The sequence below is a fragment of the Nyctibius grandis genome, chromosome 1 (genome assembly GCF_013368605.1).
Source record: "Nyctibius grandis isolate bNycGra1 chromosome 1, bNycGra1.pri, whole genome shotgun sequence".
NCBI classification, from domain to species: domain Eukaryota; kingdom Metazoa; phylum Chordata; class Aves; order Nyctibiiformes; family Nyctibiidae; genus Nyctibius; species Nyctibius grandis.
Window position 1 is genome coordinate 97471986 of NC_090658.1, and position 16380 is coordinate 97488365.

General features: G+C 37.3%; 1 protein-coding gene across 6 annotated transcripts in view; it reads right to left on the minus strand.

Moving 5' to 3' along the window:
* Positions 1-16380, minus strand: part of RIMS1 (regulating synaptic membrane exocytosis 1) — a 364447-nt gene that overhangs the window by 17644 nt on the left and 330423 nt on the right. Inside the window, exon 2 of one of the 6 annotated variants that reach the window (XM_068425055.1) lies at positions 1924-1953. The exons of the other annotated variants lie outside the window; for them this stretch is intronic. The gene's annotated coding sequence lies outside the window, so the exon portion shown is untranslated. The remainder of the gene's footprint in view (positions 1-1923; positions 1954-16380) is intronic. 6 annotated transcript variants of the gene reach the window in all.

Consider the following 16380-nt stretch of genomic DNA (forward strand, 5'->3'; position numbering starts at 1 on the left):
CCTTTAGAGATCATTTCTAGTGTATCAGATCAAAGCATTATCACACTGGCACACGTTTTCCCTTAGTGACTGAAGCGTTGCAAAGTTATAACTCCAGACTAACACATACTGCTAAATCAGACTAATACGTAGGCTCATCACAGTAACACACAGAAAGCACAGGCTTACCTCTGGTTTAAGCAAAATTAAACATGGGCTATGTTATAATCCTTAGCAAGCAGCCAGCACCTAAAGCAGCTTCACCTTTGTTTAAATATCTCGTGCTGTTCCTGGGTAGAATAAATCTCTGGGGTCCTGGCGTTGCCTCTCCCTCGTTCTCCTGTAACCACTTGGCACCGCAGCACGGCAAGGAATGATCAAGTTGCTTCACTCACAAGTTCCTTTTACAACTGTGATTACATTATAGGGCCTTGCAGTGAAAAAGTACTGAACTACCTGCCAGCTAGCACTTCATAATATATTGCTGAAAGGTTAAAAGATTCAGTCAGCAGTGTGTTTTCAAGCGATGTGCAAGTAGAGAAGAGCACAAAATATTCCTGGCAACCTTGTTTGATGCATTTTTTTTTAATGCTGCTGTTCAGAAATGGATGAGGAGAGTCAGATAAACACAGAAACACATTTCTCTATCCTGGTGATTTTGATTCATTCTGCATGAATTTTGGTACAAAACCACCTGAAAGATTGCAAAGCTGAGAAAGCATCAAATTAGCATTAAACACTAAATTACAGTTACGCTATAGAAAAGTCTTAATGATGCTACTGTCTTAGAGGGACTTGAGCACGCCAGAGTTAAAGTTTCACTGCCTCCTAAGTGCCCACATGCATTTTTGAGAAGAGAACTTCATTACTGAATTACTCCTTTCATCTTTGAACTTCATTTTGAGGAAACAGACTTTGCCATATGGTCGTTTCCATGTCAAATCATTCAGTTTTTCTGATACTGTATTCCAAAAATGTAATATGCTTTCCTCTTTCAATTGGTTAAGAATCAATTAATTTAATGCACCTTTATCAACTTGGCATTCAAGCATTGTAGGGACTGATGTGCTTTCTCTCCCTCTCTTTTACAAAGAAAGGAGGTATCCAACCTAATGTACATAGTGAATTTGGATATCAGGTTGATTAAAGTTAGAAAGGAGAAAGGAAATGATGCAGCATTTGTCAAGCGAAAAGAAGAAAACAATTTCAAAAAGAATTATAATGGGAAAAAAATAAAAACATGCATGCAATAAATTTCTCTCCAGTTGATCTTCAAGTTATGGTGAAGTTCTGATTATTTAAAGTATTGTAAAATGATTAATGAGAACAATGCCACGAATGATATTGTGCATTTCAGCTAATAAACATATAACAGGAATTATGATTGCAAATACTGTATAGGTGACTAACAAATTCAAAATCCTCCGCAGTAGGGATGCAGTATATCTCATGTCACACCTATGCAAAAACATCCACCTATTTTCATTGCACAGGCACAGATTCCCTATGTAGTGCAATGGTTAAAGTAATTCGTATCATCTTGCTCCGCAGTACACATTTAGAAATGGTGTTCAGAACACCAGAGAGAGGGTGGCTGACCACCTTTTTGAAAAATACTTAAGTCATATGGTATGCAATTCTCTCGTGATGTACGTTAAAAAAATCAAAAAAGCAAAATACAATTCAACTGAAAGATTTCTCTTCCAAAGATCAGTACAATGCCATGGTAGAGATGAAATGTTGATGCTGGTAGCTGCTAATGTGTGCACGTGACCTGCCCAAGACATGCCTTCAGCATGTGCATGGTAAAGGCTCCAAGACCAGGCTGCCATGTTGAGCAGTTTTACACAAAGCACTGCACGCATGTCAAGTGTACAGAAGTTCCCTCCCACTCAGGCTCTGGCTCAGGGAAACTCAACAGAGGTTTAAAGTTTAAATAAAAACCCCACGGAGGGAAAGCTTTCACGCCAGAGGCTCCCAGAAAGCTTTGGTCACAGCCTTTCCTCCTTTACGCTCCTTCTCCTAGTCCCAGGAGAAATAATTCCTTATATTTCTTATTTGTATCACCAAAACCCCTTTCCAGGATTATAACTGTTTGATCTGCCCTTCTGGATCTGTAACAGAAAGGCTGACCAAAAGCTTGGCTTGTTCCTCCACCACTGCAGGAAGAGCAAATTCGAGCTCATCTGCCTCCAGAAATATCAGCCTCGGACTCTCTACAGAATAAATTTTTCTGGGCGGCCTCTAAAGTATCACACCCTAAAACAAATTTTCATTTAACCTTTCTACATTCCTGAACACAAATTTGCATGTTGTTTTGCAACCTTGTTTGCATTGCTGTACCTTGTATCACCATCGATGATCCCACTGAAGTTTCAGCTACAGTCAAACACAGCTGTGCTCTCCTTGAGCCAAAGAACCTATGTTAAGGTTTACTCTGTTTTTGAATTTCTTTTGCACTACTTTTGAATTTCTTTTGCATTACTTTTGAATGCAGTTTTAAATGTGACTGTATAAAGTCCCAAGCCAGATGTGTTGCGATGACCGAAGGGCCTGTCCCCCTCACATTTGAGGTCAGCCCAGGTAACAGCTGCCAGAAGAGAGGCTAAAAACTCAGGGGAGGCTCCTTCTTTTGGTCAGTTCAAATCTGCTTAATGATGGTCCTGGTGCAAAATTTATCTTTTTAATCAGTTTTTATCCATAGTAGTGATTAAGACAGGTAAATATTGAGCGAGACAGTCGCTGAGTGTCTCTGTTTTAAAATAGCTGTTTCTGGCATTGCGTTCAAAGTGGTTTACATTAGTTACAGCAGCCAGTATGTGAAAACACCTACGGACTTGGACAGTGGATCTGTGCTAGATAAACACCACATAACTGTAAGATATAATTGTTCCCTTTGTGTTTATATTGTTGAAAGTGGACAACTGTACACGAAGACTCAGTTTAGAGACAGATCGTTCAGCCAAACTGCCCAAATGAATGCTCTGGCATAACTCTGCTACGAAATCATAAGGTTTGCATCCATTATTGCTGGTTTATGTCCATTATCAAATATGCACTCAGGAAAACTCTACTGATAAGATGTAAAAGTTCAATTGTGCCACAGACAGACAGCAGCATAAGAATTTGCCACAGCATCAGTATTGCTTTGATTACTGTGCAAGGTAGGGAGAGATGTGAGAGCGCAGGATTTTCTGTAACACCTTGCCTTTTGCCATTAAAAATGAATCCAGGTTATTTTTACAGGTCTGTTTGGCTTCCCATTTCTCATTCTTCTCAGCTCTCCTTTCTGGGTTGCAAACTTTGCTTAGAAAGGCTTTGCCTTTCTCAAAGGCAAAGGAGATGAGACAATGGTCAACAGACACCAGACAGAAAGGGTACCAATGCAGGAAGACTTGTTCTGTGTTTTCTCTGGTAAATCATGCTAACTTTTCATTACAAAGCAAGATTTCTTTATTGTGACTGTTGGCTTGTATGATAATAGATCTCTCATACAATTCAGCTCTTACGAACATGATAAAAAGCTACAAAAATATAAGCAGCACAAGGGAGAAATAGCCATATATTATAAGTGAATATTTCAGAGCATCTGAATTACAGCCAATATATTTAAGCAGAGAGCAAGTGTTTACCGAATTTTAAAGCCCTTTCAAACATAAGGCAGGATAAGATGGAAAAAGAAAATGAAATGGTGCTAAAACTGCCTACCTCTATAGAAAAAAACAACTCTTCCCCAAACTTCTAGTTATTTCTGAAGTGAAAATACTTCCAAACTGCTACACCAAATAAAACAGAGGTTTACTTGAATGACAGTTTTTAATGCAATGGTGCAGGCATGTTAGCAAGTTCAATGATTGAATGAACTTTTCTTGAAATAATACAATATCCGCATATGTTGCTCCCCCTATGCTAATAACGGACATTACAGTACAATAGGAAGCTGATTCCAATACTTCTAAACTATTTAAGAGGCCATTTTCCTCTTTCTATATTATTCAAAAGCAGAGGCTAAGATTTAGCATTAAATTTTCTTGCTGTTTTGATACAGAGGGCACCGACAAACCTATCACAGATGAAGAGATGACAATCGTTTTAAAACAAACTGGAAAACAAAAATTGCACATGAACACCAGCACTGAAGAAAATGAGAAAGGGTAGCAGAAAATCAGGCAGTTCAGTATGAAGGGAAACTTTCAAATCCACGTCATAAAAACAAAGACAAAAATCTGCAATAATCGATCAGCCAGTCTGAACCACAGGTTTCAAAATCTGAATTTACTTGGAAATAGCATGTAGAAAAATGGCTCCCCAGAGTACATGGCACAAAATTAAAATATAGTAAACAAGCCTTATTTTCATGCTCCTAGGCTTACTATTGGTTAAATAGAAACTTGCCTTTAACAGTAATTTTTGTCTCTATCTTAGCATAGAAGAACTCAAGCCAAGCAGTACTACATCTTTCCAGGGATTTCAATATATATTAGCTCATGGATGAAGATCATAAAATACAAAAGTAAAACAAACTTGCCTTTCGTAGCAGGATTACAACATGGTGCTTGAATCTTGCAGAGCTAATGGTTTGAAGGTCAGGCTCTTTGGAACAGATGCACTAATCTCTTATTATCTGTATATCACACAAATTATTTCAGATAGTATTTTTTCTTGGAAATGACAGATAAAGCTCTATTTGCTGCTCAGGATTACTATGATCATCATTAATGAGAGTGCTGCTTTTAGGGTGTGTTCACACTGTGAGAGGTTAGCTGTTATTGAGTACAGGCTGCTATAAAAATAGCAATGGACAGTTAAATAGTAGTCAAAAATAAGGTAAATTCTATGCAGGTAAGACTGTCAAAAAAAGGATTAAACACAATATATGCACAGAAGAAAAAAATTGCCTTATACAATATGAATCAAAATCACATAAGGCAAAATTTAAGATCAAAACACGATCTTGCTCTGTCATTATGAGATACTCTTTAAGGAAACATGCAATTTTGTTATTATAGCCTCTATAATACATTAGATTGTAAAACTCCATGAGTACAACAGAATCTAACATGACGGAATATTGGAGATAAAAGAAGAAACAATAAAATGTGCAAAAACCCTGGCTCATTTATATAAAATTATACAACTGCCCTCCTAAATAAGTAAAGATTGGATGGATGCAATAAAACTAGCTAATTGGCAGTTAACTTCTAATAAAATCATAATGAAAGATGACATGAAGAGCATGCAAATATCACAACAGAAAAAGTCTGGGAAGCTCCTTGATAAGTTAAATGATATAGCTACTGCCAGAATAAGAAACAACATAGAAGTGACTTTCAATAACCTTAACTAACATACATAGTTAGTATAATAACTGTTTCAGAGCCTTTAAATAATAATGATTATATGTTATTAAATATACCATCTTTAGACTATGAAAAATATCAAAACTAACATGTCAGGTATTGGAAAGAGGATATTTTTTAAAAGGAGACTACAATCACAAGATTTACCCTATCCATAGTGATCCAGCACTGAAGATAGATACGCAATGAAGACAATCTCCAGTTTCTTTTGAAGTGACTTTTGATGTGCATTTTAGTGGCAACAGGAGCCAGTGCCACTGAAAGATGACTCAAAGCTAAAAATTATTTTACTTTATAATTCTTTTACACAATGTGACTGATTGTATACAGTTTACAAAAGAATATATATTCACAGTATCTCCTTTTTTCCTCAGCATTAAATAAATGTATTTAATTTTTAACAAAAAGAACATATTCCAGAGGAAAACTGAAGGCATTTCTCTCAAGTCAAGAACTTCCAATACATAGTCTTAGAATAATTTATGTTTTCTTCCACAGAATTTTTAAAGTAAAAGCAACCTTTCTAACCCTTGACTGGACACCATTGGCAAGTGGTGGTCTTTCTCTGAAGACTGCATTATGTGTATGCCAAGTTGGGAAAGAGGAAGATGCACAATGAAGAACAAAGCTTTTTCAAAGGCCTTAACTTTTCTATACATTTTTGTGTCATCTTCAGAGGAACCTTGGCCTACACAGGCTCACTGACTATATCAAAGTAAACATAAAAGCATGGGTAATAGAAAATAAATCCAAAGTGCATGGTCCTATTGAATATTTCTTTTCCTCCATATCTGGAAGAAGTGTTTTTTCATGTCTTACATACTCATTCACATTCATGTCTTACATACTTATTCACAAAAGCATGCAGAATTTTCACCAAGGTCCAAGTTCATCATGTGTAGATCTCCATGGGACTATTCCCTGTGAAACATATATAGGACTGGACCTCACCCTCACTTGGACACTTAATGCATCATATTTAAATAAAACTGCCAACACATTTGCAATGTGACAATATGGTATTTCAACACTGAGGAAAATAATGCATTTTAGAAATCAAAGTCAACTTTCCCATAAAATCCTCTTCCAGCACAATGTGCCTGAAAATTTGAAATATTACCTTTTTACTAGGATATCATTAATATAAAATAATGCTATGTTTTTAATATAACTCACAATCCATGAGCTTATAATATGTTCTGTTTTATTCATCTCAACGATACAATAATAAATAAAACACTGACCCAGAATCAGGGTGAAATTCTGGTCTGCTTTTCTTCAGAATTTACAAAGGGAAAGGAGAAGATCTGGCATACACTTAAATTACCTCTTATCATGCCATCTTCCTATTCAGCAAGGCAGGTAACCACAGTACTTTCAGGTATTTTGTAAAGATAACTTATGACAATGATAAGCTTTTATTTTGATAGGAAATACTAACAATCTGAATAAAAAGATCTGTTACAGAAAGTTCAGCACTGTGCCATCAAGTAAGATAACAAACATCACCATGATATGTTCCAAAGTACAAGACATGAGCTGAAAGAACAGTCAACAAGATGTGAGTATAAACATATACATTTTCAAGGCTACCCTGTGATGGATGAATCTATTTGTAATTATTTTAACGTAATTAATGAGCTGTTCACATATCTCATGCATTTCTTAATTGCTCAACTGAGTTCACCAGATAAAAAGATTTTAGGGATCTTCTTATAGTGAAGTCCTGATTTAGTTTGTGGTCAAAATATCCTGTATGGTAATATCACTAAAATATGTCAAGTTACCACTATTTGTTTATTTAGCTAACTTTACACTGCAGAGAATAATCTATTTTATTAGTCTTTAAAGCAAAAGAGGACATGAGAAATGAAATGCTAAATGAACCCAAGGATGAATGTATGCACAACACACGTTATATTCCAACAGCACAGAGGTGAGTCCTACTATAACGTAGCCATAGATTCCCAATTCAAGAAAGCTAACACTGTCCTAGTTTGTATTGTAAACATTATTAAATGTGTTTAACAGATAAGCCATATTTAGACATGCTTTAGTGTATGGACATTCAAGATCCCATGGAATCTTTGCTTAAACCAATACACCTAACTACAGCTTACACACATGTGCTCACACACATACATGCACACTCTGCGTTGTTTTTTTCCCACCACCATTTCAATGAGATTACTATATCTTTTACAATGCGTTCATAAGTACTTTAAACAGTCACAAATATTTTTTAATCTGGTAATTACAGTCATAAGTTTTTAGGAAGTCTTGGCTCTTCTGTAGACTGTGAGACCTTCAGTAGGTCACTTCCAGCCCTGGAGTTTGCTCCCCAATAAAATGGGACAATGGCACTTACTATTCCTTTGTAAAATGCTTTAAGGTCTATGACTGCCAACAACACAAAGAACAAAGAATCATCTCTACTATTAAAGAGGTCTGAGATTAACTATAAAAGTCAGAACATAAATTAAGAGCACATAAAATACATCACACTACAAAGCAAAGTTCAACAGTACATGTTTACATAGTATCCATAGCAGTTCTTGCTCCAGTTGGGATGGCAGAATGATTCCTATACTGCTACTGCAAGTCTGAACAGGATAGAAAACTTCAGACAACAAACAGAAAAAACAAACCGAAAAGGTCATCCATTTATTCTACAGAACAGTCTTACAGGGTTACCAAATTCTTAAGCCTTGAAATCAATGGGATTTTTCAGCACCAAGCTCTCAAGAGCAATTGATTTCTTAAAAATAAGCATCTCCTACCAATAAAGAGAACTTTTAATGCACAAAGAGAAACTACCTGTGCATGTAACACACTGATTAGCATGCCTATGGGAAGACAGAAGGTCTTTAAGTGAAAAAGGCATTTCGTGACACTGTCCTGGTTTGGCCCAAACCAGGCCAATTAGTCTTAGAGAAACCAAGGTCACTGCTAAATTCCTCACTGCTTACGAGTGAAGAGCCGAAGGGGGGTCGCAGCTGCAGGGGGGAGCAGACAAGGCAGGTGACCCAAGATTGACCAACAAGGTATTCCATCCCACACACACCATTCTCACTTTCCTATTTATCACTAACCCACTGCCTCCTGGAGGTGGGGCCCAGGAGGGAGGCGCCCTCCTGTCTCCCATTGATTGGTACCAGCTTTGCCAATTCTCCAGTTAAAAGCCTGCAGGTGTGATGGCAGGGGGAGCTACTGCATTTTCCTCTCTGCCTGTGCTGGGGGGAGCAACTCTGCCTGAGGAGGATTTCCAAGCTCTCAGTCTTGGTTTTGTATATATTTGTATATATTTGATTATTTCTATTATTATTGTTATTATATTCTTTTTCATTATTATAGTTTATTAAAACTGTTTTAACTTTCCAACCCATAAGTCTCCCTCCCTTTTCCCTTTCCCTTTCCCTTGGAGGGGTGAGAGGGTTAACAGAGAGCGTCTGCCACCTGGTTAATAGCCGGCCCAGCTTTAAACCGTGACAGACACAAAGCCTCAAAGTTCACTTCTCAATTTTGCAACTTCATTTAATTGTCAGTTCTTTTACAAAACACTGATGATCCTACTTCTCTATGGCACACAGCTTCTGTCATAAGTACCGCCAATATTGTAGTGATGGGTGCCACATGGACACAGATAAATAGTAAAAGACGAGAAGAAAGTCAGGAGATGTCATATCTGTCACCCTAAACTGACATCATTCAGCCCCCCTTTTGGGACCAATCATTGATCCAAACGAACACTTGATTTGCCTCACTGTTTCTCTTCCTCACTTTTAACTCAACTAAAGTTCATGTTGTCCAAATATTTTTGCTCTTTCAGCAACAGACTATTTGCAATTATATGTGAAATTAATATCAATACAAGAGTAAAAAAGCATAGTATGAATAAAAAGCATTAACATATAAATTTATCCCCCAGCCCCCGAGTAAAACTAAGATAGCATATCTACTGCTCATTATACCAGCACCAAACACACGGCAGCACTAGATCAATAACAGCACATTGCGGCCTGCTGTGCTCTTCAATTGCCCTTTGAAGACTGAAAATATTATCATATTCCCAGCTTGTAGAAACTGGCACTGTCACATAATAGAGAAAAGTCATACTTTTGTTAATGGTACACTCAAAAAAATATTATTAGTGAAAGTACTTACATTTTCATCATAAACAAGGTATCGCGGGACAATGCTGTTACTACATACTCTGCTTGATTGATGACAATGTATGAAAGGCTTGGATCATGACTGTTGTGCTGAGAGCTCAACTAATTAGAGTTACAATAAAATTACAATTCACTGTGTCGTTTCCATCTACATGGTTATTCAATTTTTGGTTTGACTTGAAAGATTTATACCAATTACATAGTGTTAGTTTTGAGGATGACATTTGCTTATCAGAAAAGGTAAGATATTTAAGGAGATCATCAGACATAAAACTGCCTTCCCTTATTTCTTCTGATTTGGTAATATTTAAAACAATTAACCAATGGCCTTCTTAAAGGCTTTTCACTACAGTATTTTTCTTCTGAGGCTGACAATCTCACTATCCATTATATAACCATATTAATGGTTCCCTTCATGCAAACAATTAATATAAAATATGAAATAGACACACATGTATATGTAACTCTTGATTAGCATTCACACAGAGACTTAGAAAACTCTGACTTTACATCTGTAACCAAATCCTGCTGCTCTTCTGGCTGTTAAGCAATCAGCAGAGTAAATAGAGAAACTGCTTACAAGAGAGAGAATTATGCCATCTCAGTAAGATCATTACCTGATCACCTACAAAAATAGCATCGGCAAACTTAAGACAGTTGTACCAATGAAAAAACACACCCTATTTAAAAATGTGCCTATTTAAAAAGAGTGCCAAGGCACTCTTGAATTTGTAACTTGAACTTTGCTATCGTGCAGCAAGATGAGGATCAAACCTGGTGCTGTGACACAGTTTGCTTATTGCATGCCAAGCTGCAAGGACAAGAAAGTGTCTATGTTGTGTGGCTCAGCAGTTGAGTCATTTCTTAAGTAACACCTCTTCTATCCAGGCAGCTCTGCCATGTGCCTCTCCTCTGTGCAAGAGGGGCCACAGGAAACCTTGCAGGGTTCAGCTACAGGAGATGAAGGATTGGGGCAGCTGATGCCCTTGCTGCTGCCCGCCTTTGGGGGGAACCAAGGAAAGGGCTGGGAGCAGAAAGAAAGGAAGCTGTGCACAGGCTAAGCAGGACTCAGCTCACTGAACTTTACATATCTGTAGATGCTGTACTGGAGCTAGTTGTGCCAGACTCCTTTTGGAGCATATAGAGAGAAAAAGACATTTTAGGGTGCAGTTCATTTTTACTATCTCAGATATTTACTTGAGGATGGATAAGCCATGCACAGAAGTGTACATTTCTCTCTGCTGGCTAGAAAGAAAGCCTGAAGTGAGAACTGACAGCTACTTTGTGGACACCTACAACACCTACACTTGCTCAAACTAATCCCACTCTGTGATTATGGCTCCTGGTCTGCTTCTTTGAAGCATGGCGCCTCTCTAGTTGTCATTGGCAGGGTTCCTGCTCTCTATCCCACAATCCCTCTCCAGCTCCTGAAGTACAGCTTGTACCATATAGCTGTATTAAAAAAGCATGATGTGAGAGACATGGACACATGGGATTCCTTGAAGAGATAAGTGGGAATTGGTGGCTGGAAGATTTGTGCTCAAGTCTTTCTAGACACAGCCTCAGATTTTTATTTTTTTTTGATCCAGAGCAAGTGAAGCAATGAAAGCAGCTGCCACATGCAACAGAATGGTGCCATGTAAACGAAACAATCCATGACGTCAAATATCCAGTCACCAGCATTTGTACAGGAAGATTTCTTTCTGGGCCACAATGACTAGGACTGGAGAGGGGCTTTTTACCCTCTTCAGAGTATCCCCCTGCCCAAGTCAGCAAACTTTAAGTGGTATTGCAGTTGCCTGTTACAATCTGGAGGTGGCTACTGGGAAAAGTCACTCTTCTGAACACTTGGAGAACATGGTCAGATGTTTAAAAACACATGCTCCAAAATAAAGGCATGACAATTTAATGGACCTGGGATTTTGGCCATGGGCAAACTTTGGACCAGAAACTACTATGAGGCAGACTGTGAGAGCCTGAACCTTGGCTAAAAGGAGAACTTTGGGATCCCATCAAATTTCTTGCCATTGTTCCCAAGTTGGCCACAAACATGTCTATGCCCTTGAAGCAGAGTATAGCATAAAGACCTGTACCCAGGCGTGGAACATAAAAATGCTGCCTGAACAAAAATAAATAAAGCTGTATTTGCAACTATGTAAGTGCTGTTAAAGTAAAACTGAACTGTTACTCAAACCCACCACTTCTATATCACCTTCTCAGTCACTTTTTCTCCTGAATTCGCTAGTCAATGACAATGGTTCATCTGTTAAGAGCTAAGTCCTGACCTGGCTCTATAGTCTCTACATAAATATATCAAAGTTGCCTGTTCCAACACACACTAGAGATGATAGCACTCTTCTTGCTGTGATATGAGCCTGTTGCCAGATGCAGCTCAGTTCTGTCACACCCAGCTCTTGGAGTGGTTGTGCCTCACAATGGACATTACTGAGACTCCAGAGAAAGAGTTTGGTTACTAGATGTCCTGGTTTGTCAAAGAAATCCCTCCATCCTGCCCTGGCCATGAACTCTAGAAAAGAGCTGATCAGGCAGGAGAAAAGATGGTTAGCAGGATAATTTTCAAAGGGAGAGTGATGGGTAAAACTGATTTACTTTTATATATAAATCCTAGGTCACATCTATACCTAATTCAGTGTTTCAGTCTGGCCACGCTCTGAGAGAGAACTCTTTGCACCACCAAATCTAATCAAATGGCAGAGCTATAAATAAAGCCATCAACAGCCATGTGAAAGCAAAACTAATCAAAGCAGCAGCCCTAAGGTTCCTCCCTGGAAGAGCTTTTCAGATATTTTAACCTGCTTTATAAATGGGAAATCCATTTGCATGGACCTGCATTAAGATTACTTGTCAATCTGACACATTCCGTTCTGAGACCAGAGAAAACATTACAAATAAATGGATTCCCAAGACACTGATTTTTATCCCAAAGACATAAAAGCCACCATTAAAAATATAATTTTCAATACTCTTTCACACTGATATTTTACAAGCACCATTTAAAATCAAAGTAAGTCACCCAGTCAACCCAAGCTTCAAAAACAGAAGCTGGGTGTCTATTTTGGGCAGCCACCCTATCTTACCTAGCCATGAAACATTCTGTGCTTCACAAATCACAGAAGCAAAGAAAAGCAGAAAGACAACTGCTTCCTCTAGGCTTAGCATTAACTCCCTTGGATGATTATCATCTGACCACAGTCAGGATCTGTAAGATGTGAGGAAACTGGACAGGAGGCAGCGAGTGCTCAAAGGAGAGTAAAGCAGGTTTCTCCTCTGTATCGACAGTGCGAAGAGGCAGTATCTCACATTGCCTTCTCATACAGACTTTTCTGCCTTGGTTTCTTTCTTCAGTTTATATAAAATCTTGCATTTTTCAGAATCTAGCAGGAATGAATGGGCAATTCTGACTGGTCAAACTTCCATCCCACAGGGCCTTTCTGCTGTGATTGCCAGACATTTAGAGCTTCCTAGAAGAAAAACGTCTCATGTCTAAGGTTTCTTGCAAAGCAATGCTTTTGAAGCTATCAGGTGCGAGAAACTGAATTTCTGCAATACGAAAATTGACTATACGGGTAAATGAAATAAACTATATATGAGTGTATGTCTGTGAGCACCAAGGACTTTTATAAATACTAAGTAATTTCAAAGCAATTCTCAGGTAACTTATGAGAATAAACACACAAGAGATCATAGAAAAAAATACTGTAGTTTACTCTTTCGGTTCTTTGAATGTCTTAAGTCTATGACACTGCTGTTAAATATTTGTAGACTTCAGTCTGAAAATCTAAACAGATTGTCAAATCTTAGTAAATTCAAGCAAGTTCAAGGATGAACCTTTCAACAGAGACCTGAGGATACATAGAGGCAATATGCACTGTTTACTGACGTCTAAGTAACTATATTGAGGTCTGTACAACAGGAAATGGCAATTCAACTTCAATATTGCACAGTATTTTCATGCCTTACTTAGAGTAAGTTATACCAAAAACTGATAGACATAGCACCTAACACTGCAATAGAAATCAATACAGATCTACACAAAGTTAATATTTTACACTTTTGGAAGTTATATGACCATCATATTCTAAAAATCGCATGCTTATCAAACTAAAGAAAAGCCGACACAACATTCAAAATGCTGATGAAACTGTAAACGTATGCCACAGTTGATAAAAATATTTGCACTGTGACAACATGCCAATGACTTAGAGATACCACTATCTCTAACTTCCTGGGCTATTTTCTTTCTCTGTTTTTTCTTGGTAATTTGAAGAAAATTTTGCAGATGCAACAAACTGGTTAGTCAAATGGTGTGGCTAAAAATCACTGAAGGTTTAATTTAAGCACTTGAAATACCAGGACACGTACAAAGGAAAATAAAAGCAGCATATTAAAATATAAACCTCCGCTAAATTTTCACTAGGCTCTGGTGATTTCCTTAAAAAGAAATCACACCTGGTATATTATGATGAAAGTCATACATATGCATAGAGAGCAGTCATTTCCATGGGATAAACCCCACTGCTCATGAGCAGCATTTACACATGAAGTGCAAGTGGATGCCACTGAAGAGTGGAGCTTTGTTCTGAAGAAGCATAAATTCATTGGGTGCCTCAATCCCTTTTTTCCCTTCTCTTTGTGTACCAGATTGGTTGGCAGAGAGCAAGTCTGGACTAGCAAGTAATATGATATGCTCATTTTCATCTCTTCTATCTTTGTTCTATTTTAAGACTTGCCAAAGTGGTTATTACTTATTTTAATTTAATTTATATGCCATCTAAAGTATGGAGAGGACTCTGAGCAATAAATGTTATACAATCAGAGATCAAATTCCTCTGTCACACAGTTTATATTCAACTGCTGCTACTTCTTTTCTTGGAAACAAAGTCAACATTGGACTGGACAATAGCCCTGGCTAGCAGATGATACACTGCCAAACTGATACATGTGGAATAAGGCCAGTGACTGTCCCCGTTTATCATCTGTCCTCTCCTGTCCTGCAATGCTGCTGTTATCTTGGTCTCAACCAGATGAACCCAACCTCCCTTCATGATCTGTAAAAAGTATTGGAGGAGGGAGTTGCTTTTAGGACTGTACCTCAGATGTGCTCAAAGAGGAGATACGCTGTGTACGGTGGCTGTTGCCCAGACTCTTTCCTGTTCATATGCAGAGCTCCTACATGGGGAAACAATGTACCAACACGGCTCTGCAAAGCCGGGTGAAATTTCTCAGCATTTTTTTCAGAAAAAAGAAAAGAAAAAAAAAAAAAGGAGATTCAGCAACACTGAAATATTTTTTGAATGAATACCTGCTCTACCTGATGCTGTCAGCATAAAATGTCATTCATATTTATTCATATTTAAGGAAATACTCAAGCTGAATTGTGTACTTTCAAGGTGGACATGATAAGCTGTCAGATTTGAAATAATTTTTCATCCAAATTAATGACTTGCCAAAAAAACTTGGAAATCATTTTTTAGAAAATCCTGTGAACATTTTTTTCACAATTTTACTGAGTTCTGCATATTTCATTACTTATGATATGCAATTCAGAGTATCTAAGGGCCATTATCTGTATTGCAGACTCTATTAGTTACATTATAGATATGTATACAGATTTTTTATAAATACATTAACATCAGCTGCAATAAAAGCAGCAATCTTTGTTATTCTTATTATCCTTATCCTTACCCTTCTAATCCTTGAAAATCCCTTAAAAACAGCCATTGTTTCTCTTCCTTGTCTTAGGTTAGGTTTACTGCTTTTAATTTGGATTCTGTTGCTAACAGTTCTATTCCTAGTCAAAAAAATTACTGAAAAATCCCTCAAAGCTCATCTTAACCTTCGCATGTAAAAGTGCTAAACAAGATTCAAATAGCATCTCTGAATCTAATGCTTCTCTGCATTCAGCTAAATGCACTTTTTTAAACTCAGCCCACCAGAATCTTATCATCAAATGTATGATTACCACACATTTTTATGTTTTATTAAAAAATTCTAAGATTTTAAAAAGTGAGTTTTATTTTCTAAAAGATCCAGAATTAAATAATTTCTTGGCCTTAAGTTATTTAGAGATATGATACTCATATCTGAAATACTGTGCTGGAATAAAAGAAGAATATCTGTCCATATTTAGATGCAAAGACCCACTTTGTCCTGGGCTGTAGCTACACTGAAGCTACAAGCAAACAAGCAAAATATTAAAGGTGATCTGTAAAAGAAAAGAGTGCAAAGAAAATTTCAGTTGTGGGTTTGTGGGGAAGAATTAAGAACAATTTTAAAACATTTTTTAAATTATTGCAAATTATTCAGTTACATGAAAAAAATAATGCCATAAATGGTTTGTAAGAAATACCATAACGTATTGGCTAGATTTCAAGATTTTTCTTTCTATGAAATATTTTGATCTGCTCTCTGGAACTGTGTTAAACTTACTAAAAGTATCAGAGAAAAGGCCATAGTGTGAGAATCTGCAAAATTCAACAAAAAATGGTGACATTAACAGTCTTGAGCAGCCACTTGAACAGATGATTGCATATGTCAGTTCTGCCCCAAACTTCATCTAGACACTTGGAACAACCCTGTGAAGGAAATACTGCAGATCCAGGTATTTCTACTCTTCCCTGTTTTCAACTAGATAGCCCGAGCTCCCAAATCAATACTTAAAAACTGAATGAGTTGTGTCATGCTGAAGAGCCTACGTATCTCATTCAAACTAAAATCAAAGTTAAGTTTATGATAGTTAAGAAAAGGACGGATTTGGAAAGAAAAAAAAATAATTTCAGGTCTATCAAAATTAAGTTAGATCATCTGACTCTAAACAAAGGGGGCTTTATTCTTCTGTGAGGCAGGAA